This window comes from Mchenga conophoros, linkage group LG9 (genome assembly GCF_057382185.1).
Source record: "Mchenga conophoros isolate Kocher_MC1m ecotype Shallow Benthic linkage group LG9, M_conophoros_male_GT1.1, whole genome shotgun sequence".
Taxonomy (NCBI): domain Eukaryota; kingdom Metazoa; phylum Chordata; class Actinopteri; order Cichliformes; family Cichlidae; genus Mchenga; species Mchenga conophoros.
This window is the reverse complement of record NC_140534.1, coordinates 28765644-28793577: the sequence shown is the minus strand read 5'-3', so window position 1 is coordinate 28793577 and position 27934 is coordinate 28765644.

Below are 27934 nucleotides of genomic sequence, written 5' to 3'. Positions count from 1 at the left end.
TGCCCTGGGACAGACTGACAGAGGCGAGGCTACCATATCGCACCATCGGCCCCTCTGGCCATTACCAGTAGGCGGTAGGTGAAGAGTCTTGACCACGGACACAAAACTGAGAGTGTCCGAGCCGGGGCTCGAACCGGCAACCTTCTGATCACAAGGCGAACTGCCAACTCTTGAGCCACGATCACCCTCAGTAGCAATGATAATAATACTTATGTGATGTAACACAAGCTTATGGGAATCATGTTATATACTTTTCCATAGCATTACATTTGAATTCAACAGTTCAATCCTTCAAATAACGGACAGATATTTGTGAAATCATGATACATTTGTGAATGTATTTTTACAATCTAAATATGCATATGTACAAAAAAATATATTTAAAAAACAAGTATATTGTGTTTTATGTACAGTGATGTTATGTTATTTTACCTTTGACATGTAAAATCACAGTCTACTTATGTAAATTTCATGATATTCTAGAAAGACAGTACAAAACTGTAAAATGTACAGTGAGGTACTTTGACATTACTATTTTTTGGAACAGTGTAGGCTGACAGCAAGCTGCGCTGTTGCATTCGGAATCTGAATCAGTAATGTTATGTGAAACAGTGATTTTTCTCTGGCATGTTAAAATAGAATCTTCTGTGTCTGTGAGAGAAAAGGAAAAAAACATGAGGCTACTGCGAGAATACCGGGCAATTAGTTTAATTTGAAATAAATACAGTGAAATATTGGTGCAAATCAGTGGTTGATTAATTGTGAACTCAGGGGTGCTGCACAGTAGTCTTTGAACTTTGAAATACTTTAAGTTGGCTGGCTTTTTCTTCTTCTTCTTTCAGCTCTGATGAGTCTTCTGTGTGGTTTAGCTCTTTTCCTCATGCTTGACAGTTCCATATCAAACATCAATTGTCCAGAAAATCTCAGCCTCTCAGCCACCTATAGCTTGACTTTTTGTCAGTGCCACCGTCTCCAAACCAGACATCATAGCAGGTCTTGCTGCCATCTTGTAAACCTTCTCTTTCACTCTCGCTGCTATCCTTCTGTCACAAATCACCCCTGAAACTCATCTCTAACCACGCCACCTGTCCTGCACTCTCTTCTTCACCTCTCTTGTGCACTGTCCTTTGCTTGGATGCTTGACCCCAGGCATTTAACCTCATTTGCCTTCACTATCTCTACTCCTTGCAGCTTCAGTGTTATTCAGTGTTATAACTGTCTCCCTCTCATTCATGTATACATGTATATAGATGTATTCTGTCTTGCTTCTAGTGACTTTAGTTCCTCCTCTCTCCAGAGCATACCCCCACCTAATCCCTACTGTTATTACAGATCCCAGTATCATTTGCATACATCATAGTCCAAGGAGACTCCTGCTTGACCTCATCTGTCAATCTATCCAATATCAATGCAGGCAAAAAAGGGCTGAGGGGAGATCGCTGTAATCCAGACCCCCACCTTGAATCCTGTGTCACTCCTATATGTCCTACACCAACCTCACATACATCTCTGCCACCCCTAACTTCCTCATGCAGTACCAGTTTCCCACTTGGCACCCTATCATATGCTTCCTCTAGATCCACAAAGACACGGTGTAACTCCTTTTGACCTTCTCTTGACTTCTCCGTTGAACATACACCACATCACTTTCTCAGCATGAAGCCATAGTGCTGCTCAATGATGGTCACATCTCTTCTTAACCTAGCTTCAACAACTCTTTCCTATAGCTTCATGGTACAGCTTATTAACTTTATCCCTCTGAAGTCACTAAAGCTGTATGCGAAGCTGTCCAGCTTCACATACAACCCACTGAAAGCCTTTTCCTTTGCCTTACACCCAGCCTCCCATTACTCCTGCCTGCTTTCTTCGTTCCCCTGAGTATCTCACACCTTTTTTGCCAGTCTCTTCCTTTAAGTACGTTTCTTTCCTTTTTCATTCCACCACAATGTCTCCTTGTTCTCTTTCCTTTGTCCAGAAGGCACACCAAACACCTTCTCAGTAAGTTCAGCACTACAGCTGTACTTTCCCAGTCTCTCCACCCAGAGCCTGTCTCAGCTCTGGTCCTTTTTCAGCTTTCACTATTTAATCCTTGTCTCTGCCTTTATTCGCTTCTTACTCTTGATTAACAACTTCATCCTAGGGACTACGATACAATGCTGCCTAGCTACACTCTCCCCCTGACACCACCTTTCAGCTCTTTCAGATTGCACCTTTTGCATAAAAAGTTTGCCGCCTCTAGCTCCATATTTAGCGATAAATTATGCCTTTCCACTCAGCCTATATATTTATGTACTTAATGTTAAACAAGAAAAAAAAATCAATAAGTAGCCGAATAACATGTTCAGATACTAAAATCAATCATTTGATAGCAGATATTAACATATTCTACCTCCTGAGAGCCAATAATGGAGGAAAATCACTCCTTTCAGCAATGTGTTGGATTTTAATTCTTACCTCCTGGCTATTGTTGATCTTGCCTTCATATTGGCTCTGAATCCAGAATAGCTCAATCACATCCACAAACAGTGGAAAGATGAATTTGAACAATCTCATACATATCAGCCTTCTAGCTATTGCCCCCCACACAAACACATACTTGCTGATGCTGAATGTCTTCCCTGCGCTGGGATAATTACTGTAGGCAGGTCGTGTGGTTTAGCTGAGAGGCAAAATTGTGATGTGGCCTGCAGTCTTACCTGGCATTCATTCCTCCCAATAGAGCTTATGGAGACATTAGGTAGAAGTCATTAACTACAGCAGAGACAAGGAGAGATGGTTAGAGAATTCAACTCACTCACTGAGCTGAATGTGCGAAATAAGAAGGTGCTGGCGCGTGAGCAGATTTTTGTGACATTAACACACGCCACTGTGTGTGTGTGTGTGTTAATGTCTCCGAGTGCCTGCATATGCAGAAGCCTCCATGTGAGTGTTTGTGCATTAAAGAGAAGTAGACAATGACTTTATTTTGCATCGGTAAACCGAATCCGTGACTCAAACCTTAAATGCCATGGTGTATTCTTTTCGCGCTGTGATACGATGCAAAACTGTGATGAGCGCATAAAGACACGCAGGCTCCCAATCTACGTGACAAGTGTCTGTCCATTGCACTTAAAATAAATAAAATAAACACAACCGTGGTTAAATCTGCAAATGTCAACACTTGCCAAAAAAACATTTGCATTCACTTTCATATTCAAATCTGCTCCCCGATGATATTGCATTATTGGAGAAAAACAGCAGCGTAAACAACATCTCGCAAAATATAACATGAGATTTGTGTCACTGTGTTTGCTGTAACCCCTGTTTTGATGCATGTATTTCATTACATGGTCCCATTAGTGATTTGTAGAATTATGAATGATTTATAGGAGAATAAAACACCCAGCGGTGCCATCTTTCAAAACTTGTTTCCACTTTCCATCTCTCCCATGTACACTTTTCCCATATGCTATAGGCCTAACTTGGTTTTATTCAAAAAAAAAAGAGTAGAAGGATTGGTTTGCGAATTGTATGTCTATATGAGCTTGCGTGAGTGTGTGTGTGTCTGTGTGTGCACCCGTGCCAACCGTTACAAAATGAAAGATACTCAAGAAGCATTTATCATGATTAGTCTTTCATCAGTGGACCAGAAGAGGCCTTTAATATCATTGACAGTCTTTCCCTGCTTTTTCCATCTTCATTTTTTATCACACCATTCCCTGATTCACTCAGCTCTTCTTTCCAGAGGCTGTTTTCATCAGAGAAGCTCAATAATCAGCAAATGCCACCCCCCCCCTTCACCAATCACCTCAGGCATATAAGAGCACTCATTAGCTTGACCTTGCTTGCTGCTGGGGTGTGGGGGTGAAGGGTTGTCCTCCATTGCTAGCATCTCAAACTTAGCTGAGCAATCTGGCATGGTATGACAGACAGCTTGTGTGGAAAAGAGCATAACTGACATTTTTTCCTCAGTATTAGTGTAAGTTATGGCAGCAGTGTCTGATACCGCGTCTATTCCAGAATATAATTTTTTCTGCTGTCGACATCATTCCACATGTTGAGCTTTTCATCTTGTGTAAGGTATAGAAACAAGCTGAGAAAATTTGTGAAAAATGCTAAAATGAATTCATCAATAATTGATAGATGCTGTTGGCAAGAATTTCATGTTGTTGTTATTATTGTTCTTATTATTACCCAAGTTTCCAGATTAATCATTTTGTCATGGTCCTGGTACACTAGCTCTTTTTTGTTTCCTTTTTATCTCTCTCTCTCTCACGAATGTGTTCTCCCATCTCAGGTGGAGCTGGGCAGGCCTCGGTGCCTTCATCCTTGCCACCCCTGACCTCGAGCCAGCCTGCACATCTGCTTGCCATTAACTCATCAAACTCTAAAGGAAAAGACCGGGAGAGACCTCCACTCTTGCCAGGTTGTTGTCACTCTTGTGCATTCTGTTATCTCATCATGCTCTCTCGGGTGTGTGCCCAAACAAACCTGCAAATTAAGAAAGACTCTGACTGGGGTGCCAGTTTAGTTCACTCAGTAGAGCAGCTGAGTCATATGCTATAGGGCTAATGCAAAGAGTTCAAATCTGCCTCAAGGCCACTTGCTTTATGTCTTCGCCTGTACTTACTCCCATCTTTCATGTCTTCTCTCCACTGTCCTATCACAATCTAAGCTTCAAATCCCCTATGTACAAATAAATACTCTTAGTTGTTCACCTATAAATGCAAGGGCTTATCTGTGACCCTAAGCTGGCTGCTCCTCAACCTCACCTGACCACTCTCCACCATTTCTGTTTTGTGGAACCTTCGCCTGCCTTCACCACCATCCATCCTACAAGGAAATACAAGGAAGGATTCAAGCAAACTCTGAGCAAGCTATTCTGGCCAAAAACTCCATCAGTGTTGCACTAACCTGTTGTCTCCTCCCTGACAGCTCTCCAATGTCCTGCTGTTTGGTTCCTATATGGTAAACGCCTTACCTTCTGAGCATTTCTAACCTTCATTCTTGCCGTTTTGTTAAAATAAAGACTTTGAAATCTCACATTTGGTGTAACGGATTCTGATTCTGACACGGATACATCAGTCTTGTCTAATATTTATATGTGGTTTGTGTGGAACCAGGAAAATCATTTAGTGTCCCCCTGTGGCGCATGTACGGTAAATAGTTCACATTTCGTTATATTAAATTAATCAGATAAAAGGGAGTGACGGAGCAGACTTCTATTGACCATGAATGACCTGCTCCACTGAGGATACCTGCCTTCTACTTATCACATCTCTAGTTAAGAAATATCACTGAGCCACATAAAGCCCAACTCTCTGCTCTCTCTTCACACGGGTCTCAAGAACAGCAGTAGCTACCAGCACTGAGCCCTTTAGGTGTCTTTTAACTACACAGTATCTGTCTAGTTCACTTTTGATCTCAAGTAAGACAAAGAGGTGGCAGAGAAATGCTAGACAGTCATTTCGTACCTTTCTTGGAGGGCTGAGAAAATCAAGTGGGGTGTTAAATCTGATCCTGTCAGTGCAGTTGAAGGCTAAAGGGGACTCTGTAAGAGGCTTTATTTCTGCTGTGGATATGTTGTCTGTGGGATTTTTCTTTAAAAGCTAAAGGAAAGACAGAGAAAGTGGGAGCTTGCAGTCTGATAGAAATTCCTTTTCTGTCTGGCAGAAAAAAAAGAAGAATATCAGTTCTTGTTTGATTTTTCCTTCACGGTGTTTGGAATATGGCAGCAAAAGACACCACACAAATGCAGAATGTGAACAGCTGAAACACATGCACGCAAATTTACAGACTCTCCCCAACACTTAGGCAGACGCACAGTGTTGTTTTTCCGTCTTGCTTTGGTCATCGCTTTAAGATGTTCGTCTCCTATCCTTGCAAAACTTTAAGGATCGGTTCCACTTTATCATTTGTTCAGTAAAATGTGTCACGGTGTGTGTGCATCCCGAGCTTCACTCGGAGAGGTGTTACAGGCAGGGTGACAGATTGTTCAGACAATTGCTTTTAACAAGCTGGAGGGAAAGTAGGGCAAAAATACTAATGTCTTGCCTCACTGATCCATTCCACCTCAATACGCATTTTCTTTGGCGCTCTATAATTCATAAGTGGATGCTCTGTCTGGACACATCACACACGTATACATGCACACCAGTATAACACTGTGCACGGCACGAGTATGACATCAAATGCACATTAAGAGACAGGTTGGGAAAATGTTGCTACGATACCTTTATTTTTCTTCCATTTTTCCAGTTTTGTTTTAGTAAAGTTAATGCCAGTAGCCTAAGGAGTAAACACAGTTTAAAATTGATTTTAGATTTTTTTTTCACTCCCTCTCTTTTTTAGTACATGTGCGTGTACAAATGTCTGACTTGTCTGTCTTTTTTATATAAACCCCCGGCCAGTGTGACCTGCTTAAGAGCATGTTTGGTACGACTGTATCGTGGCCCTAAGCAGAGTCTGCTAAGTGTAGTACAAGATTAGTGAGTGCAGGACAACTTATCAATTAGAAACCAGAGGGATTTATTGCTAGCTCTAAGCTGCATTTAATATGCTCAGGAAGAGGGGACTGTCTGCTGGTTTTTAGCCATGAGGAAACAGCGGAAGACAAGAAAGTAAGAGAAAAAGAGCGAGACAGAAAAAAAAAACAGAGGAAGGAAGAGGTAGATTGTGAGGAAGCCTAAAAGAGTATTTTCTCGTATTTGTTCTACCTGGCAAAACAGGAAAATTAGATATTGACTGCAGAATAATGTTTTTCCATTTCAGTGAAAACAGAGGTATGCCAGCTCTGAACAAGCTGTTGCCTTAAACATTTACTGATCGCACACAAATATACACAAACCAGTCTGTTACAAGTTAGTGAAATTAGCCTTTTGACTAAAGTAATTACACAAACAGATGTTAATACTGATAAATGGAAAGTTTTGTCTAAATTAGCACATTTGAAATGTAAGCTACATGTATCCTGTACTATTGCAATGACTAATGAAAGTCCCTTTTTGATGGTAGAGAGCTTTTATTGGTTTGTTTTTCTAGTTCCTTTTTTTTTTCTTTGATACAATCAGTATAGGTTTAATTAAGTATGTAACACATAGTTTAGTGCCATTATGACATTTGATCTAAAATCATAGTAAAAAATGTTCTTAAGGGAATAAAGCATTCACTCAATGTCAGTCATGTATTTCTGGGCTTTTTATTGTCCAGCAGCCAAATCATATTGAAAAGGCTGCTGATGAACACAATCACATCGTAATAGTGGAACATTTGCCTCAGCAAAGACATCAGTGGAGCCTATTCAGACTTCCAGTAGGGGGAAAAAAAACAGTAAAATATCTTTTATTAGGATGCCAATAAAAACTGAAATCCATGGTGGAGCTTATTTGGAGAATAAATTGACCCATAATTATCCTTTCCTGCTCTTTACTGATCACTTTACAGTCTTCACACTGAAGTTGTTCACCATGGAGGCAATTATCAAAAAGATGCCAAGCAAGAAAGGAAAAGCAAAATGAAAAACAGGGGGAAAAATCTGCAGTTGCTAGGAGATTTAAGGAGCTACCGTAGCCAAACGTAAAACTCTTTGAATTTATTTTAAAAAATGATTCGAAGACCTATCGGGTCAAATGCTGCCTCTGAACTGAACTCGATCATTTGTCAAATTTTTGGTGATCGCTTGGCTGACGCATTGTGTATGTTAGCTTCAGGTAACAAAGTTGCTGAGCTTTGGAACAACTAGTTTCAATCTATATGGAGAAGATTTATAAATTCTTGTATGAGTAATAGAATGTTATGAAAACTAATATAACACATTAAACCACTTAACATTGACCTATAAATTGTTCAAACATGTAAAAGCAACTTACTCAAAGGATGAATCAGACAACTCTTACCAAACAAACAACTTGACAAAGAAAATATTGTATCTTTACACTTTAAGCGTTCAGTAAAAGTACACCTGGATAGAAAAACACACAGAGGAACACTATGAGTCATGGACTGGCCTCCCCAGAGCCCGGCTCTTGACTTTATTGAAGCCTTTTATGAGAGACAGAGACTAAAAAAAAAAGGCGGCCAACATCCAAAGAAAAGCTTTGAACATCTTTCAAGAAATCTGGAGAATCATTCCTGAGCACTGCTTAAAATTTTTTTGCTTAACAGAGTTCAGGCTTGTTGAAGAATATAGTTGGTCATACCAAATATTGACTTTCACCCTCATTATAGTTGTGCAAGCACAACTTTTGCCCTACGTATGTAAAAATAATTAATACTACACTGTAATTCTGTGAATGTTTGCATGTTTCTATAAATTATTGCACTCATTTCTTATTTTCCTGGAAATGATGGGTGGTTCAAGATTTATGCACAGTTATGTATATTTAGAAACATGAATATTTTCTCACCATGAAGATTTTCCAGCCTTTATCTCCTGTTTTTGCATCTGCTACCTTCCTCTTTGTCTGTACCTAGAGTATTCTGTTTCTTCTGTGGCAAAGTATCAATGCATGCATAAATGATTGCAGCTTTTTGTTACAAACAGATTATAATTTTTATTCCTCCTGCACAAGTATCTTTGATCGTATCACATATAACGCCATCGCACAGAGGCACGTGTAGACATGGACATGGCACCTTTCTGGGTGTGCACTGAGCTGTAGGATTCTGTCTGGATGTCAACACAAGAAGCCTGCTGGTCAAAAATCTTTGTGTATTATTTGTGACTGTGTGTGTGTGTGTGTGTGTGAGACAGGATCAAAGGTACTTGTGCAGAAGGAACAGACATTATAATCCCTCTGTAACAAAACTCTCTAATCATTTGCGCATGGATTAAAACTTCTCTTCTCTAATATTTCCGATATCACATCCCAGGCAACAGACACAGAGACAGAACTTTGACATTTTTAATATATGGATTAATTTTAAGTACAGTTTGCAGCTAGCTGCGACAGCTGCAAACACTGCTAAGAAGATAACCAACTTCAAAGACCAAAGAAAGTCCCAAACAAAATAAGGCCCTGTTTTAATCTTATAATGTCATTTTGAAATGCTTCAAGTTTTCCCAGTTTATGAGGGACTGTCAACTACAGAATTAGTAATAAAGCATATGTAATTTGGAGCGCTTATTATAAAGTACTTTATTGCAAAAGCTTGACATGGTCAGCCAATTCTGATTCTGATTAACATAAAGAACCTCGTTTTATTTTTTCCTGTGATAGTTAACTTGGCGTGAAATGAAATATTCTTTTCACTTTTAAACCACGTTTGTATTGGCATTTCTGAAGTTATTGCAAACAAATCTAATTATTACCATATTTTCCCACCCAAATCCTCACTCTAGCTCTTATTGTGCTTTATTGCAAATCAGCAGGCATATGAGTACCTTTGATAAGCAACAGTAATTTCCTCTAAACTAATTTTAGTTGATCTATAATGGGAGAAAATATTTCTCTGTACGCGCAACTTCCACCCTTTGCAGAAGTCAAGAATCATTAAAGTGTGTGTGCAGTGCGACCGTGCGCGCTCATTCCACTAAAGATCTGTCTTATCCAACATTGCTTTAAGCTGTTAAATGTGGGTAGTTGTGTATTTGCATGTCTTGTAACCATCTATTCATGTTAATGTCAAATCTGCTGCTAGATTTTTTTTTTCATAAACAGCTTTAACACAGTGAAGACAGTCGCTTTCATCCATTTTTCTGTTTTTTAATTTAATTTCTTTTAAAAGATGCCTTTAATAAAAATGTGGGGTCAGTTTTCCAGTTTTCATAATTTTATTTCTTTGTGGATAATGATGATGTGACCTTCAAGTTAAGGGATTAAAGATGCAACAAAATTGTAGGCCAGCGGGTATTGTTGTTTGTAAATATTTTATATTTTAACCAAAAATTTATTGAAACAACTGTTTCATACCGTTGGTACTTTTAGCACTTTTTGAGGTTCAAGAATACCAGGTTAAAACAAATACGACTATTTGACCGAGAATGTTTTATAAGTAATTTTCCCTACGAAAATAAACACAACATAAGGTATACACTACTGCAATGCGAGCTAAACCAACCCATTCTTTGGTATAGCAGTGATGTGGACTCAGTTCTAAAATCTGCCTAACAACATGCTCACAAGACTGATGATAATATGTTAATGTTATGGCAGATATAATATTTGTGATATGCTTGTTGACATGCCAGCATTTGCCAGAAAAATGCAACTGAGGGTGATAGGAGTAATTTGATAATACACCATCACATAATATAACAGAACAAGTTCAAAGGGACATCCAGGGTCATTCAGTATCATTCAAAACAGGTAAGACTTTCTCTCAGCATACAACTCCTCAACACATATTATAACACATATTCGTTAACTAACGGTTGCAACTTTCACTTAAACTTTGTTAACCAAAATCTGTAAACTCCTAGGTCTGATGAGGTAGTGGGCAATTAATAAACTTGCAGAAACCTTGAAGAGCCATATTAGATATCATTACTATATCTATTAAATGGCTTTATGCATATTTAAAGTTATATTTAGAAATATTTTAGACCAAAATGAAAATTTTTTAGAAAAAATATTTGCCCCCTTCCTAATTTTTTATTTTTTGCCTATTGGGGTCACACTTAAATGTTTCAGATCATCAAAGAAAATGTAATATTAGTATTACTATTAATCCAATTTTTCCTAACAAAGATTTTTTATCTTATAAAACCTTAATAATAATAATACTAATAATAAGTAAAAGCTTCATAATCAGATTTGTATTTTGTATAGCTATAGCTTTAGGTATTGTCTCTACTTCCCATGTGTTTTTATCAATTGTAATAATGAAGGCTCGGTTGGGCTCATGTACAGCAAGCTTCAGTTATCGTCAAATCAAAATGTTTCCCCTTCTTCTCTGAGAGTACTGAAAACTTAAATCCACTGAGACGGTATTCATTTGCTGTCTGTACCAGCAGAAGAAAGGAAGTAATAAAGAAAACAAGGAGAGCTGTAGAGCTGGAACAAGAGAGTGAATTTGAATATTAGAGAGAAGAGTTCAGAGTGTAGGATGAGGTGCACAAGAAACAGAGGTGTGTGGGGATGATAAAAGAGATGCTGCATAGAGATTATGTGGAGGGAAAAGAGCGAGAGAGGGAAACCCTGAATCGAGGCTTGAGAAAACTGGAACTGCTTACTCAGCTGCTTGATTTAACAGCAAAAAGTGTTCAGCCCAAAACTCTGACACTGAGTTAATATGGTCCCTGTTTTTGCACACTCATGTATGGAAAATTGTATCTCGCAGGATATTTGTAACCACACAAAAATGCTGAAATCAGTAACAGTTTGGTCGAACGTTATTAAAAATCAAATAACGAAGACAAAATAGTTTGTGTTTGTCTGGATCACATAATGGACTTTTCTTCCCCTGCTGTACCATTAACTGAGATACGTCAAGTATCCATTTTCTTTTCACTTGCCTTTGGGTTTTACTCTGCTTTGCTATTTAACCTTAAGTAAGATTTGCTTTGAAAGCATAACTTCCAAAAAAAAAAAAAAAAAAAATTAGTGGTTTTGTTTTCCTTACATGAGATAAGTTAATTATTCACCAAGTCTGTAATTTAACTGTGATATTGTTGCATTTTTAAAAGCATACATACTACCTCTGTGACACTGGCCTTATCGGCAAAAGAAATTAAAAATGCACTTGTGAATGTTTAGTTATTAACCAGTGAAACCATACAGTGAATGATCAAACGTGTCCATTTCTGAGAAGTTGTTTATCCAGGTCTTCTAAAGGTGTTTTAGTTAAACTTCTGGCCATCTGTGCAGCTGCTGCCTTCAACTGAATTCAGCGACATCCACATGCTTGAAATTTACTTTGGCAAGCAAACGCTATGCCCTTGTAATGTATTCAGTGACACTCTGAAATGCATCTGAAATAGATCCTTTTCAGATATTCTGCCTTGTCACAGCAGGAAAAGCATCAATGAAACAAACTGCGTTCCACTTTGTTAACAAACCATACAAATGGACCAGTATGCAAAATACCAGGACACCAGAAGTACCACACTGTGGGTCTAATATAATATAGAGCCTAATGAAGATACCAACAAAATCCAGGCGTCAAAGTTGATATCTTTCTTGTCAGCACACAAATAGTACCTGGATGTATCTGGTGGCATTGTTCCCATTTTCTTGGCTACTCTCAGGGGGCAGAGGAAACCAACTTCCTTTCTTTATATAAAGAATATGGGATATTTAGTATTCCGGTGAGGAGGTGCGTGTGTGTCCCTCTGTGGTTAAGTTAGGTGGGGCTTTTTGTATTCTCAGCATTCATACCTCCATTATCGCAGATAACATGCTGTAGCCATGGAGGTATTCCTAATTTTAATTTGCCCGTGTACTGACCCGGTTGAGCTGATGATTAGCTCCTAATTATCTAGGAACAGGCCAGAACACCAGCATCAGCAACTTAGAGCAGAAACTGTTTTATTGTTGGCCTTCATGATTAGATTGTAATGCAACCTCCTCAATATTTGGAAAAACTCCCCATCCTACTATTAGTGACAAAGGCACATTCCAGAATTAGGGAATTTAACAGTATACTGATAAAAACTATGCAAATCCCCAATATCAATTTGCATTACCACGTTTTTTCAAAAAGGTTTTTCATGTTTGTCTTTATGTTTTTTGTGCATCATTTCATGCTACCTGGTTTAAGCCAAGCTAACTAGCCCTCTAATGCAGCGGTCCCCAACCTTTTTTGCGCCACGGACCGGCCTTTAAGGTGTCGCGGATAAATACAACAAAATAAAACTAGTACCGGTACCGAAAAAAAGAAAATTTATTCATAACACACGTGAAAAGACCAAGGGAAACCGAGTAAACGATAAAAACGATAACAAAATAACGCTGAAAACCGATAAAACCCTGAAAACTATACATTTCACACCTGAGCCTCAACTCTCATGGCCCGGTACCAAACGACTCACGGACTGTTACCGGTCCGAGGCCCGGGGGTTGAGGACTGCTGCTCTAATGCATCACTGACATATTAATAACAAAGCTGATAATATTGCTGACTACGACATTATACTGCTCAGACACTATTAAAATGCAATTACATAACAAACGTAGCTATTAAGCAACAACAATTTTTTGAGTAGCTGATTCTGATGAAGTGAGATACTATCATGGCTGAAAACGGTAAATTTTCATTAGTTTAAGCATTGTGCGTTTTGCTTAACAATATTTTTTTTCTGTGAGTCAAGATTTTAACTTATTCTGACACTTTTTTAATTCTTGATTTCTTGATAACTGTCAATATTGTTAGGATACTTTCAAATATATTGCGTGCAAAAATAAACCCCACTAGGGCTAGGGCCAACCCTTGTGGGGTACAGAGGGTTAATTATTTTGAGCAATACATTTTCTACACTAGAAAAGCTATTATGGCATTTTGTATGTGGATAATTTCAAATCTCATGCTTGGGACAGAAAATGTCACCGAATGGAAAGTCAGAAAACATATGGGTTCCTTGTTCATTTGCTTATGTTTGTGAGTTTATGAGTGTACGTGTTTTTATATGTAAGCAGATGTGCATGTATCTTGAGAGGGGTTCCCTATGGCGGTGAGGTTTAAATGAAAAACAGATGTCTCCACTTAGAGAGTGAATTAGTAAAATATAAGCTGTCAAACACAATTAATAATAACAACAAAGAAAGCACGCACAAAATCAACAGTGAAAAGGAATTGACTTTCTGTGTTTCATCACTGCGGGACAAATCATTTTGTAACAGAGTATATCCTGCACAGATAAGCTATACAAATCCACCAGAAGCACTCCATTACACCATATGTACAATGCCTCAGGAAAAGCTAATTTGGAGATAGGATGCTGGTAGAGGAGGAAGTTTCAAGAACAAACCAAGGAGAAAACACAGTTCCTCTTTTTCATGCTTTTCCTTTGTGACTTTTCTAGGCTAATGAAATTTCCCTTCTTCCATCTGCCCATGAATGTAATGTTCTTCTGGCTTCGTGATAGCTCACTGAAAATTGAATAAATGATGACATCCAGCCATCTAATGAGTGAACAAAAATAGCCATCAAATAAACCAAAACAACACTGTCAAATTAAAGGAATCTACAGGGAGTGCAGAATTATTAGGCAAGTTGTATTTTTGAGGAATAATTTTATTATTGAACAACAACCATGTTCTCAATGAACCCAAAAAACTCATTAATATCAAAGCTGAATGTTTTTGGAAGTAGTTTTTAGTTTGTTTTTAGTTTTAGCTATTTTAGGGGGATATCTGTGTGTGCAGGTGACTATTACTGTGCATAATTATTAGGCAACTTAACAAAAAACAAATATATACCCATTTCAATCATTTATTTTTACCAGTGAAACCAATATAACATCTCCACATTCACAAATATACATTTCTGACATTCAAAAACAAAACAAAAACAAATCAGCGACCAATATAGCCACCTTTCTTTGCAAGGACACTCAAAAGCCTGCCATCCATGGATTCTGTCAGTGTTTTGATCTGTTCACCATCAACATTGCGTGCAGCAGCAACCACAGCCTCCCAGACACTGTTCAGAGAGGTGTACTGTTATCCCTCCTTGTAAATCTCACATTTGATGATGGACCACAGGTTCTCAATGGGGTTCAGATCAGGTGAACAAGGTGGCCATGTCATTAGTTTTCCTTCTTTTATACCCTTTCTTGCCAGCCACGCTGTGGAGTACTTGGACGCGTGTGATGGAGCATTGTCCTGCATGAAAATCATGTTTTTCTTGAAGGATGCAGACTTCTTCCTGTACCCCTGCTTGAAGAAGGTGTCTTCCAGAAACTGGCAGTAGGACTGGGAGTTGAGCTTGACTCCATCCTCAACCCGAAAAGGCCCCACAAGCTCATCTTTGATGATACCAGCCCAAACCAGTACTCCACCTCCACCTTGCTGGCGTCTGAGTCGGACTGGAGCTCTCTGCCCTTTACCAATCCAGCCACGGGCCCATCCATCTGGCCCATCAAGACTCACTCTCATTTCATCAGTCCATAAAACCTTAGAAAAACCAGTCTTGAGATATTTCTTGGCCCAGTCTTGACGTTTCAGCTTGTGTGTCTTGTTCAGTGGTGGTCGTCTTTCAGCCTTTCTTACCTTGGCCATGTCTCTGAGTATTGCACACCTTGTGCTTTTGGGCACTCCAGTGATGTTGCAGCTCTGAAATATGGCCAAACTGGTGGCAAGTGGCATCTTGGCAGCTGCACGCTTGACTTTTCTCAGTTCATGGGCAGTTATTTTGCGCCTTGGTTTTTCCACACGCTTCTTGCGACCCTGTTGACTATTTTGAATGAAAGGCTTGATTGTTCGATGATCACGCTTCAGAAGCTTTGCAATTTTGAGACTGCTGCATCCCTCTGCAAGATATCTCACTATTTTTGACTTTTCTGAGCCTGTCAAGTCCTTCTTTTGACCCATTTTGCCAAAGGAAAGGACGTTGCCTAATAATTATGCACACCTGATATAGGGTGTTGATGTCATTAGACCACACCCCTTCTCATTACAGAGATGCACATCACCTAATAAGCTTAATTGGTAGTAGGCTTTCGAGCCTATACAGCTTGGAGTAAGACAACATGCATGAAGAGGATGATGTGGACAAAATACTCATTTGCCTAATAATTCTGCACTCCCTGTAGAGGTCAGCAGATTTTTATCAAGAATGTCTCGATACTTTTTTCTATTCATCCTTGCTTCAATTCAAGCCTAGTGTAGAATGCTGAAAAACAGCCCCGCATCATGATGTTCCCATCTCCAAACCACACAGTTGGTATGGTGTTTTGGGGATGATATGCTATGATGTGCCTTTTGACCTCCAAACATGGTGCCTATTATGGCACTTCTTTCCACTTTCGGGTTATGGCACCAGGCACCTTCTGTAACCAAATCCATTGCAATGTTTTTGTCTTACGAGAGCTCATTGATTTTACCCATCATGAGATGTTGTATACGAGTATTAGGGCCACATTCAGAAAAAAACAAATTATTATTCATTTTGAGGAAAAACAAAAAACTATTTTGAGAAAAAAGTCAAGATTGCATTTCAAGAAAAAAGTTGAGTGAAAGTGAAATCCTACTTCAGAATTGGTTTTAGTACCAAGGAAAGGTATGATTTCTCTTTTAGTACATGTGGTGATAAGTATAAGGACATCGAAAGAATGGAGTAGAAAGCTGCATCTTGTCAGACGGAAAAACACAAGCTTGGAAGAATGAATTTGTACAAAACGACATGGCTGGTAGTGGACAGATTCAAGGTTTCCAGTGTTTACAGCCTCATAAAGAGGATGTATCACTACATGGCTGATCGATTTATTTCATTAAGTCATGTACACAAGGCGTGTTGTAGAGGGTATCTTCAATCAACAACTAGCATCTGCACATTTCAACATAGATTTACGACTTTATTCTTGAAATTTCAATTTTATTCTCAAATTGATCAATTTTATTTTCTTTATGTGGTCCTAATACTCCTTCATGACACTTGAGAATTTCATATCAATAACAAATTTAGAAATATATTTACTTGGAAAACTGATGACATGCTCAATACTTATTTTACTCACTTTGTGTTATACATGCACATAAATCCATGTTTCCCTTTTCATCCTTTCTGATTGTTTCAGTAATTTTGCATTTGGCTAAAGTTAGTGTTACTGCTGGTAGCATGAGGCAATACCTGGATGCTACCAAAGTTCCACAGGTAGTCCCACCCTTCCATGATGGCACATCAATACATGACATTGTCAGAAAGTTTGTTGTGTTTTCAGCACAGTCTCAAGAGCATTGGGGAGATTCTAGGAGACAGGTTACTCAAGGAGAGCTGAACAGGGCTGTAGAAGGTCCTTAACCCATCAGCATCTGCTCCTTTGTGCCAAGAGGAACAGGATGAGCACTGCGAGAGCCTTACAAAATTCAGCAAGCTACTGGTGTGAATAAAACAGACTTCATGAGAGTGGCCTGAGGGCTCAACTTTCTCTAATGGGCCCCATGTTCACTGCCTGGAAATGTGGAGCCCGACTGGCATTCGCCACAGAATACCAGAATTGGCGGGTTTACTACAGTCAGCTTTTGCTTTTCACAGATGCGAGCAGGCTCAATCTGAACACATGTGACCAGAGAAGCCATGGATAATGTTATGCTGCCTTTAACACTGTTCAGCATAACCGTTTGTTGGTGGGTCAGTGATGGTGTGGTAAGTAATACCCATGGCTGGGTGCACAGATCTCTAAAGGGTAGGCAATGGCACCCAGACTGCCATTAGGTTTCGGCCTGACCTGAATCCAGTAGGACACATCTGGAAGATGTTTCAGGCCATTTGATGCTACCAAGTTGGACCTCAGACTGTCGGGGAGCTTAGTGATTCCCATCTGTCATCTCATACAAACACACAGGGGCCATACAAACTACTAAATACCATTTTAAGCTGCTGCAATGACATTTTGGCAAAATAGACTATGCTGCTGCATAATTTTTTCACTTTGATATTTTTGTCTTTGATTCAGCCCTCTGCGAGATGATTCTTTTTATTTCTATCAAATGATGCGACATCCTTTCATTCCCATCACTCAGTCCATATCTGTATAGATATCCAGCAGATTCTTTTTCATTGAGATTTGATGTGTTTTCAAAGTGTCCCTGTGTACCCTTTTTTAATATACAGGGAGTGCAGAATTATTAGGCAAATGAGTATTTTGTCCACATCATCCTCTTCATGCATGTTGTCTTACTCCAAGCTGTATAGGCTCGAAAGCCTAATATCAATTAAGCATATTAGGTGATGTGCATCTCTGTAATGAGAAGGGGTGTGGTCTAATGACATCAACACCCTATATCAGGTGTGCATAATTATTAGGCAACGTCCTTTCCTTTGGCAAAATGGGTCAAAAGAAGGACTTGACAGGCGCAGAAAAGTCAAAAATAGTGAGATATCTTGCAGAGGGATGCAGCAGTCTCAAAATTGCAAAGCTTCTGAAGCGTGATCATCGAACAATCAAGCCTTTCATTCAAAATAGTCAACAGGGTCGCAAGAAGCGTGTGGAAAAACCAAGGCGCAAAATAACTGCCCATGAACTGAGAAAAGTCAAGCGTGCAGCTGCCAAGATGCCACTTGCCACCAGTTTGGCCATATTTCAGAGCTGCAACATCACTGGAGTGCCCAAAAGCACAAGGTGTGCAATACTCAGAGACATGGCCAAGGTAAGAAAGGCTGAAAGACGACCACCACTGAACAAGACACACAAGCTGAAACGTCAAGACTGGGCCAAGAAATATCTCAAGACTGGTTTTTCTAAGGTTTTATGGACTGATGAAATGAGAGTGAGTCTTGATGGGCCAGATGGATGGGCCCGTGGCTGGATTGGTAAAGGGCAGAGAGCTCCAGTCCGACTCAGACGCCAGCAAGGTGGAGGTGGAGTACTGGTTTGGGCTGGTATCATCAAAGATGAGCTTGTGGGGCCTTTTCGGGTTGAGGATGGAGTCAAGCTCAACTCCCAGTCCTACTGCCAGTTTCTGGAAGACACCTTCTTCAAGCAGGGGTACAGGAAGAAGTCTGCATCCTTCAAGAAAAACATGATTTTCATGCAGGACAATGCTCCATCACACGCGTCCAAGTACTCCACAGCGTGGCTGGCAAGAAAGGGTATAAAAGAAGGAAAACTAATGACATGGCCACCTTGTTCACCTGATCTGAACCCCATTGAGAACCTGTGGTCCATCATCAAATGTGAGATTTACAAGGAGGGAAAACAGTACACCTCTCTGAACAGTGTCTGGGAGGCTGTGGTTGCTGCTGCACGCAATGTTGATGGTGAACAGATCAAAACACTGACAGAATCCATGGATGGCAGGCTTTTGAGTGTCCTTGCAAAGAAAGGTGGCTATATTGGTCGCTGATTTGTTTTTGTTTTGTTTTTGAATGTCAGAAACGTATATTTGTGAATGTGGAGATGTTATATTGGTTTCACTGGTAAAAATAAATGATTGAAATGGGTATATATTTGTTTTTTGTTAAGTTGCCTAATAATTATGCACAGTAATAGTCACCTGCACACACAGATATCCCCCTAAAATAGCTAAAACGAAAAACAAACGAAAAACTACTTCCAAAAACATTCAGCTTTGATATTAATGAGTTTTTTGGGTTCACTGAGAACATGGTTGTTGTTCAATAATAAAATTATTCCTCAGAAATACAACTTGCCTAATAATTCTGCACTCCCTGTATAGGGTGATGAAAATGAAACAAAGATGGATGTTTCAGCAAGACAAATAATCCCAAACGCACAACTAAGGAAACTCTCTTACTTAGAAAATTGGTGATGTGGTCAATGCTCGGTACACTCACATTTAATGTACACTAATCTTGAAAGTGCTTTTTAATCTCTGCTGGCACTGATAATTTCTTGAAGTTTATTAGCACTGGTTTTCCTTATCCCTAAATCACCAGCACACTCAGAGCTGACACCACTGGCATCCAGTTTTGCTGCAGTGGGTTAATGTTGCTTTAGCATAAAATAAAACCTATGAGGACTGATTTTCTCAGTGTTCATCAACCAGTGTTGTCATTGGCAATACTGCTTAGTGCGGCTTGTGCGAATATCGATGGACAAATTCTCAGTTAATGCAGACTGAACAGCACGATTGTGGTCAGTATTTGCTGACTCAGTGCAGTTACAATTACTGAAAATGTAGCTTGCTGCTATGGGACGGTTGTCAACACACCAAAAGCCATCCTGACTACTTCGAGTGCACAAATAGTTGGAACTCTTATATATGTATTATCCACAAGCAAAAAAAGGGACATTTTTGTCAAAAATCAATTACAGGTTTCTCTTTTTTGGATTTTTGCAGCCAATATTTAAGAGTGAACCGTAAACACACGATGATAATAGCGGTTGTTTCTTTAAGCCTCTGCCACACCACACCACAAATCCTCTGCCAGCAACTGAGACAAATACTTTTCTGCTTAGCCAGGGATGAATTTTAGCTAACACAACACATTTCGCCCAACAGAGGGTAGAGAAACAGGATCCGCCAAAGGTACATAATCTCTCCCTCTTTCTCGGCCCCTCTTTATCTTTTCCAATTTCCTCTCATGATTTTTTTACCCTTTCATATTCACGTTTCTCTAACTTTTGCTCTCTCTCCAACTCCTCGTTCCCCCTTATTTCCATTCTTTTCCTGTATTTCTGCTTTACAATCACAAAAGCACCTCATATATAGGAGAAAATAAGCAGGTAAGTGTTTAGGAAGTATTTTTCTTGCCTGATAGTTTTCAGCAGAATCTTCATATAACGCATTCTTGTCCTTTTTCTGTTGTGTTCAATAGGCAGTTTTTAAGATCTAGCACTAGATCAAGTTGTTTAAGAGAAAAACAATACTGTTGAATACTACCTCTGTGTGTGTGTGTGTGTGTGTGTGTGTCCATGTCTTTGTACATTTTGTGAAGTTGAATACTCACCTGCCCTGGGCAGTGCTGTATATGTGTGTGTGTCTGTGTGTGTTTCTCAGTTTGCCCACAATGTGTGATTCCTTCTGATAGGGTTTCAGTCGTCTGTAACAGCTGAAATTGTATTTGCTAATGGAGCCATATTGGGGCAAGCAGGCTCAGACAGAAACAGAGCTATCTGACCTGAGATAACACCTTTGTTTGTTGGTATTTCTGCTCACTCCTGCACCTAATTCATCAAGCATTTGGACGGTGCCATTTATTCTTTATTAAACTTACATAGTATAACGATTCAGTCCAATTGCACTGTATTTTCACCTGTTTCTGAGGTGGGTTTTCGTATTTATAACCTGGTATCCCTTGAACAAGATACTTACTGATTATATTACCCTAACATTTCTGTTCGGTCGTTGACAGTAAAGAACAAATTTTTCTCCCAGGTTTGAGTATGCATGAGTGTGTGTCTGTAACTGAATAATGTGAAATAGACTGATGCTGAGCAGCAATATGTGAGCAGTAAAACTTTGCTCCTTTAACCTGTATTTGTACACAAAACAAATTGCTGAATTTTGGCTGGGCTTATCCTGTAATAGTTCCCTGTCCTAATCACTAATGGCAATCTCAGCACACGGATAAAGGGTATTAATTCTCATGGGGGATAATAATGGAGCCTCGGTTCATCAGTTCAGCGCAGTTGCCATGAAAAACATTGCCACCTGCCATTAAATTGCTAGCAAGTGACATCTGCAGGCACATCTGGAGTGGAAAAGTGATTTGGTATCAGCAAAGCATCATATAGCATTACGCAACAGTGAGCTACCACCTACGCTGAGTCCAACTGAGGAAATCTGTTCTAAAACGAGAAGTCAACAGCTTGAAAAACCAACACCTTACACAGTAACTGATGATCTGACATTAGAAAAATGCTAAAGAAAAGTCTACACAGCATTATATTTATAAAACAATATTTAAAATATATCTATTCTATTTAATGACCTTTGTCCAATCACTTTTTAAGACTATTTCAAGTACAAAACACACATGAATATTCTCCTGCAATAGATGGATTCAATCTCCGCAGCTTTACCGCTTAGCATTTATATTAATGCATACAGTAGTACTGTATATAGTGGTTAGTGGTGATTATGTGGCAATTTCATTCAAATTCAACAAGATGCTGTAATCTATTTATCTATCTATCATCTTTTGGCAGCACACTGTGATGCAAATCTCTCAAATCTCTTTCCACCACAACCCAAAACTGCTCTATTTGATTAAACTGTTGACTGTGGAGGCCAATGCTCCAGTAGTGCTAAGGGTCATCTACTTTAATGCATTACGCATTTAATGATGCTCTTTTTGTAACCTTGTGTACATGTTAAATGTACTGACTTGTTGCCTCTTTTGATTGGCAGATATGTACATTACAAAGTCATTGAAAAGGTCTCCATCTTTCTTCAGCCCTGGTCACTTTCCCATTAGCCCCACATTAAAATGAGTCATTGGAATGGAATTACCTGGGACAAGACATTAGCATCATTGGTGGAAATATTACATTGTCATCACTGTAATAATAAAATGGTGTGCAGGAAAGGTGTTAGCAGGGTGGTGAGAGGACAGAGTATGATATTGAAAGTTATGCTGTGAGGTGAGCTTGAGTTCATGGTTGAAATAATGAGGGTGTTAGGGGAATTAATATTTTCAGGTGGGGCATGTGAATACATGAATGTGAAAGGTAATTCTGACTATCCACCAAATCTATGCATATGTTAGAATATGAGATGGCTTGGCTTAGTTTCAGAGAAAAATACTGCTGTAATATTACATTTTTTATGCTGCTGAGTAATGTAGCCATTGTGAAAGTTAGTCTTTAAAAGGGTTCAGGTTTAATTCCAACAAACCGAGCACCACACTGTCTTTAGAAAAAAATATTATGCTGTCAAAATGTCGAATTAAATTAGATAATTTTGCAGAACTTCTCTCTCTTTCGAGTGCAGTGCCTTATTATTAAAAAAAGGAGAAGATAAAAGCAATATTGCCTCTTTAATATATTTTGTTTTATAGTAATTCTCAGTCAAGGTGAGTTACAGTAATCAATAAAAACATGTATTTTTGTTTAAACCTGTATTTGCTAACTTCAAAGCTAAAACAGAAACTACAAATGTATCCGAATGTTATGCTGTGAATGAATGCTGTCTGCATTTAGAAGAATTACGTACTTGTGTTTATATGTTTACATATTGAAAGCATGCAGCACACTTCATGCTTTCAATATCTTTTGAAGAAATTTGGCAGGAGTCTGTAGGAAGAAAGACGATGTGTATAGGTATGAGAGCTTGGAGGTAGGGGTGAGGTTACAGGAAGGATAAGGGATTTTTAGACCTGAAGACTGCAGCAGCACAAGGTCAAAAGGGTAGCTGTCCGTATTTGGAAGCAGCCAGCAGCCAGCCAATTATTATGGATTAGAGGGGCATCACAGCCAAGAGTGAAATCCTGCAAAGTGCACACAGCCATGCATACTTTCTTTCTCTGTTATGACCCAGGGTCATTATTTGTGGTACGGGGTTGTTATTGTTTGTATTTGTATTCAGCGATGCTTGTTTCCAGGTGGAGGCCGCCCATTGGTGGAGGAAGGAAAGAGGCCAGCTACAAAAGGGGTTGGACTGGGCCGGTGAGGAGACTTTTCCTGGTTCCCCGTGAGCTGTGTGACTGGGGACCGTCGTGGTGTGTGACTGCACGGGGCTGCAATATTAATGTTGGAAAAGGGTTGTACCTGGGCTTGGTAGCTGTAGGGGTGGGAAGCCGTTTTCTTTTATTCCCCTCTTTTTTCCTGTTTCGGGTAGGGAGACAGGTTAGAGAATTGTATTTTGTTTTGGAATCGTGGGAGGTAAGTTAGCTCTGTTTTTCTTTCTATTGTGTTTTGTTTGTTGTTTTGGCATCGCCCACCCTGAAGCTCGCTACCTGTTCAGTGAATAAATTAACCAACTCTCGTCATTCTGCCGTGGTGTGTTTTTTTTTGTCGTTATTATGTATCGGGTTTATCTTTTTGTTGTGTTGCACCCCGGCTTCGGGCCGGTGTGTAACATCTCACATACTCACATTAGTTGAGAGTGTGGGCAAGCTGAAGAAAAGATAAAGAAAGCTTTTCTTTTTTTTTTTTACTATACATCCGGTTTATAAACACACAGCTACCTGAAACAGTGAAAATACTATCACATCAGAACAAAAACGTTAACTCCTAGTGGTAATGTCATAGCATTATAAGACAGTAAAATAGACCACATTATATAATTATATGAGTAGAAATGTCCTTGGTTTTAATGCTGGGCTGCAAAGTATGGAGTTTGCATGTTCTCCTCATGCCTCGTGCTGTGGCTTTTTTGCACAGCCCAAAGGCATGCAGTTAGTGGGCTTAGGTTAATTGGTGATTCTAAATTGGCCCTAAGAGTTAATGTGAATGGTTAGTCCTGTGTGTGTTAACCTTGCAACATATTGGGGACCTGTCCAGTGTGTACCCTGCTGCTCACTCTATGGCAGCTCGATAGGGTCCAGCCACCCTGCAAATTTAAAATGGTTAATGGATGATTTGGAAGCCGATGAGGTATTTAACACTGTGAGCCTATTTATGCAGTAGCTTTGTCATATGTTGATAGTCATATTTTTCCCTATCCCTAAATGGTATCGTGCAAATGTCTTGAACCACACCAACAAGAACCCAGACCTTGGTATAATTTTTTAAAGCGAGACTTAAAGAATATTCTCCAGGCTTCTGAAGGTACCAACCCTCCTGAAATGGGTCATCTACTAATTGGAAGCTTGGTGGTTCTATCCCTTGCTGCTCAAGTCTGCATGGCAAATATCCTTGGGCAAGATACTGACCCCAAGCTGCTCTCCAATGCAGCCATTAGAGTGGGAATGTGCGTGAATGTTAGATTGCACTTAGTGTGTGTGAATGAGTGAAAGAGGCAAATTGTATAAAGTACTTTAAGTGTTTGGGGAGAGTAGAAAAATGCTATATAAGAATGAGTCCATTCACCATTACCTTAACTAAAATGAAGAATCAGTGTTGTGTCTACCCACAACATCCAACATCCAAAGAAGAGCACTCGAATGCCCTTCAAGAGGCCTGGAGAATGATTCTTGAAGACTGCTTAAATAAATTATAAGACATCTTACCTGAGAGAGTGTGCTGCATGCTGTGTTACCAAAAACTAACTTTCAAACTCATTAGAATTGTACAAAAACTTTTTGCCTTATATACTGTTTTTCTTTGTATGTTTGAACATATTTTAATAAATTTCTGCAACTATTTCCCACTTTTTCATTCCAAAACTTTTGCACAATGTCGTATAATATATTTACTGCACAGTACTGGTAAGTTCAGTCATTTGTCAATAAAAAAGAACACAACTTACATTATATTTACACCAAGAAAACTTAGAAGCTTGCTGAGTCTTTGAATAGCTACTCTATGAATGTAGGCTGCCTGAAGCTGTGGAAATGATTATGGAAATGTGAAGGCTGTGAATGGTGGAATTATAATTAAACTTAAAATGATTTCAGATGATTAATTTGAGTTACTTTGATTTAAAATAAATCAGCAATAATATTATATATTTATATATATTATATATTTAAATAAGTTACAATTGTTTGTTTGAATAATAACAATACAGGATGGTTTGTAGTAATTCAGCTTTTACTACCATAGACTTAATTATCGTTTTAATTTATCACATGGTCACTAGAAGCAGGCTCACTGACTGGTAAAAAATGGCATCAACAGCTGCAGCTGTCATGTTAATTGTAGAGCCAACTTTTCAAAAGGACAGTAGGACTCTAAAACATGGATTCAACTAAATATGTTAATTTTATTTATCTAACAAGGTCAAGGAGAGGTATGTGCTCAGTGCGGTGGTGTGCCTGTCTGACATCAAGAACACACAAAAACTACCACCCCAAATATAAAACCAAAGATGGTGAAGTGACAATTAAATATCAAAGAAAGAAAATTTCCTTTTTCATAAGAATTGGGGTCACTGGAGAAAGACGCACTCTTAGAGTAAAAGTCTTATTAAATTTGTTTCTGAAGATTTCACTTATTAATCAGCCCAAGCTCATTATTTTATAATTTGCTTCAAAGGACTTTTTGTAAAAGGAGTATTTTGTAATTTTTTAAGGTTATCTTGAGTAATATTTTCCAGGCTTTCTGCAGGTCTTTTGAAACTTTTCTTTGGACACTGCTGGTTTTTTCACTCATTTTAAATCTTTTATACTTGTCCATTTTCATTGGAATGCTTAATTAAGCCACTTTAAATTGACCCATAAATCATTCAAACATAAAAACAAGCAAACAAGAAAAGTGGCAGGAGTAAAAAGTATATAAAAAGAAAATAAACCCTGAGAAATGCTTCAGGTATACTTCAGTTGATCATTTTACTGTTCAATGAAGCACATGTTTAGTATTTTTATTCTCAGGCTTTCTTAGTTTTAGGTATCTGGGTTCTGCTCTTTGAAATTCTTTATATTCCAATCTTGGTTGTTGGTTATTCCTGCCTCCCCTGTATCTTGTCGAGTCTCTGTATCCGGTGTTTAGTTACTTCCTATTTTATTTTGCTAGTCTCTTGTCTTGTGTGAATTTTGATTTGTTGTGCTTCCCCTCTTTCTCATTAGTTTGACTCTGCTCACCCCAGCTGCATTGTGCTATTGGACTGTTGTGAAACATCAAATAAAGGTCAGCTTTCGTTTAATCTGCAAAACTCTCTTAGTCTGCATTTGGCCCCACGTTTCCATCACCACACATCATGACATCGCCAGATGTTGATCCACAATGCAGTACCATCTGGAACCGTCTGATTGGCAACAGCTTCATTTTTCAGCAGGACAATGATCCCAAACACACTGACAATGCAGTGAAATTATACCTGGGTAGGAAAACAGACAATAGACCACTGCCAGTCATGAACTGGCATCCCATGAGCCTGGACTTTTACATTATTGAAGCAATGTGGGATCATCGTGACAGAGAATGGAACAAAAGGCAGCCAAAGAGAAGAGTCTTTAATGTCCTTCAGGAAACCTGGATATTCCTGAGGACTACTCAAAGAAATTACAAGAAAGCTTGCCCAAGAGTTCTTATTTTGTCAAATAATAAAAAAATGGTCATGGCAAACATTGATATTCAATTGTAAAAACTCTGTTTTTATGGTAAAAACAGAACCTCTCTTTGTTACCCTATTGTCAACTTAATTCTATGCATTAATTTTCACATTACTTTAGCATTTAAATGAGAAAAGTCAATGAGGAATATCCTCATACAAATCTGGTGGTGACCAGCCTCCTAATTCCATTTTTATTAGGCATCTCTTGGTGCTTCTACCACACCTGCTTGGACATGCACCACTGCCCCGCCCCCTCGTTAGGGGGGAACATTCCATCATTAACGAGACACCCAATAAGCACAGTGACCCGGCAGCACGTTCCCAAAACATTCCATCAGTCAGTAGAGCATGTGCATAAGATCGTTTACGAAATGCTCATTAATTATAAGGCGATGGGGCTGGAGGAGTTTGGGATCGCTGTGGCACTTGAGATGATAAAGGACATGGCTAATGTTATCAGTCATTAGCATTTAACAGTAAGGAACTCACATGAAACATGACTTTTTTTTACCATCTTATGACAGAAGAAGGAAACGTTAGACAATTTAAATATGCAAAGTCATGCACTCGAAGACATTTAAAATGGAGGGGAGAAAGAACAGAACTGAAATGTAAGATAAAATCAGGAGAGAAAGCAAAAATGTAATGAGCTGATTTTTCATTATTCATTATTTATTATTATTTCAGCTCCTTTGCATATATAAATGTTCTTTACAGGTCTTTGGTTCAAGCAGTTGTCCTTCTTTTAATGACACCCCAAAAAAGCAATTTGTGTTTTCAATTTTCTTCTCCACTCAGTCATAAAGCGCAGTCAGGTAATGTTCAAAAATATTGCTTCGTAAATGTAATAGAATGACTGCTTTCACTTATAAAGTGTGACGTGCTTAATCTTAATGGAAATTGTTTAAAATCCACTACTTCAAGTAGAGCTGATCCTGAAAATTATGCGGTATGCTGAATGGGCATGAATGAGCTGAATGACTCATAATACCATTTAATTACTTAAATGAGCATTAGAAGATAAGACAGTTTTTAATACCCATTTTTGTCCTTGTAGCCCTTTAGTTTTACAAGTTGCAAGAGTAGGTGAGTGTGCAGTACAGTAAACTTCACTGACTGACTATAACTTTCTACCTACCCATCACACGACCCTGTTTGACCCTGTTCCTGCCTGCAGGAAGAGCATCCCAGCTGATTTTGTTTTTACTGTCTTTTTGCTACTTTTGCGTGCTGAATAAATTCACCTCTATGCACAAGCCTGTCCAACCATGCAACAAACACCTATCTAATGCAAG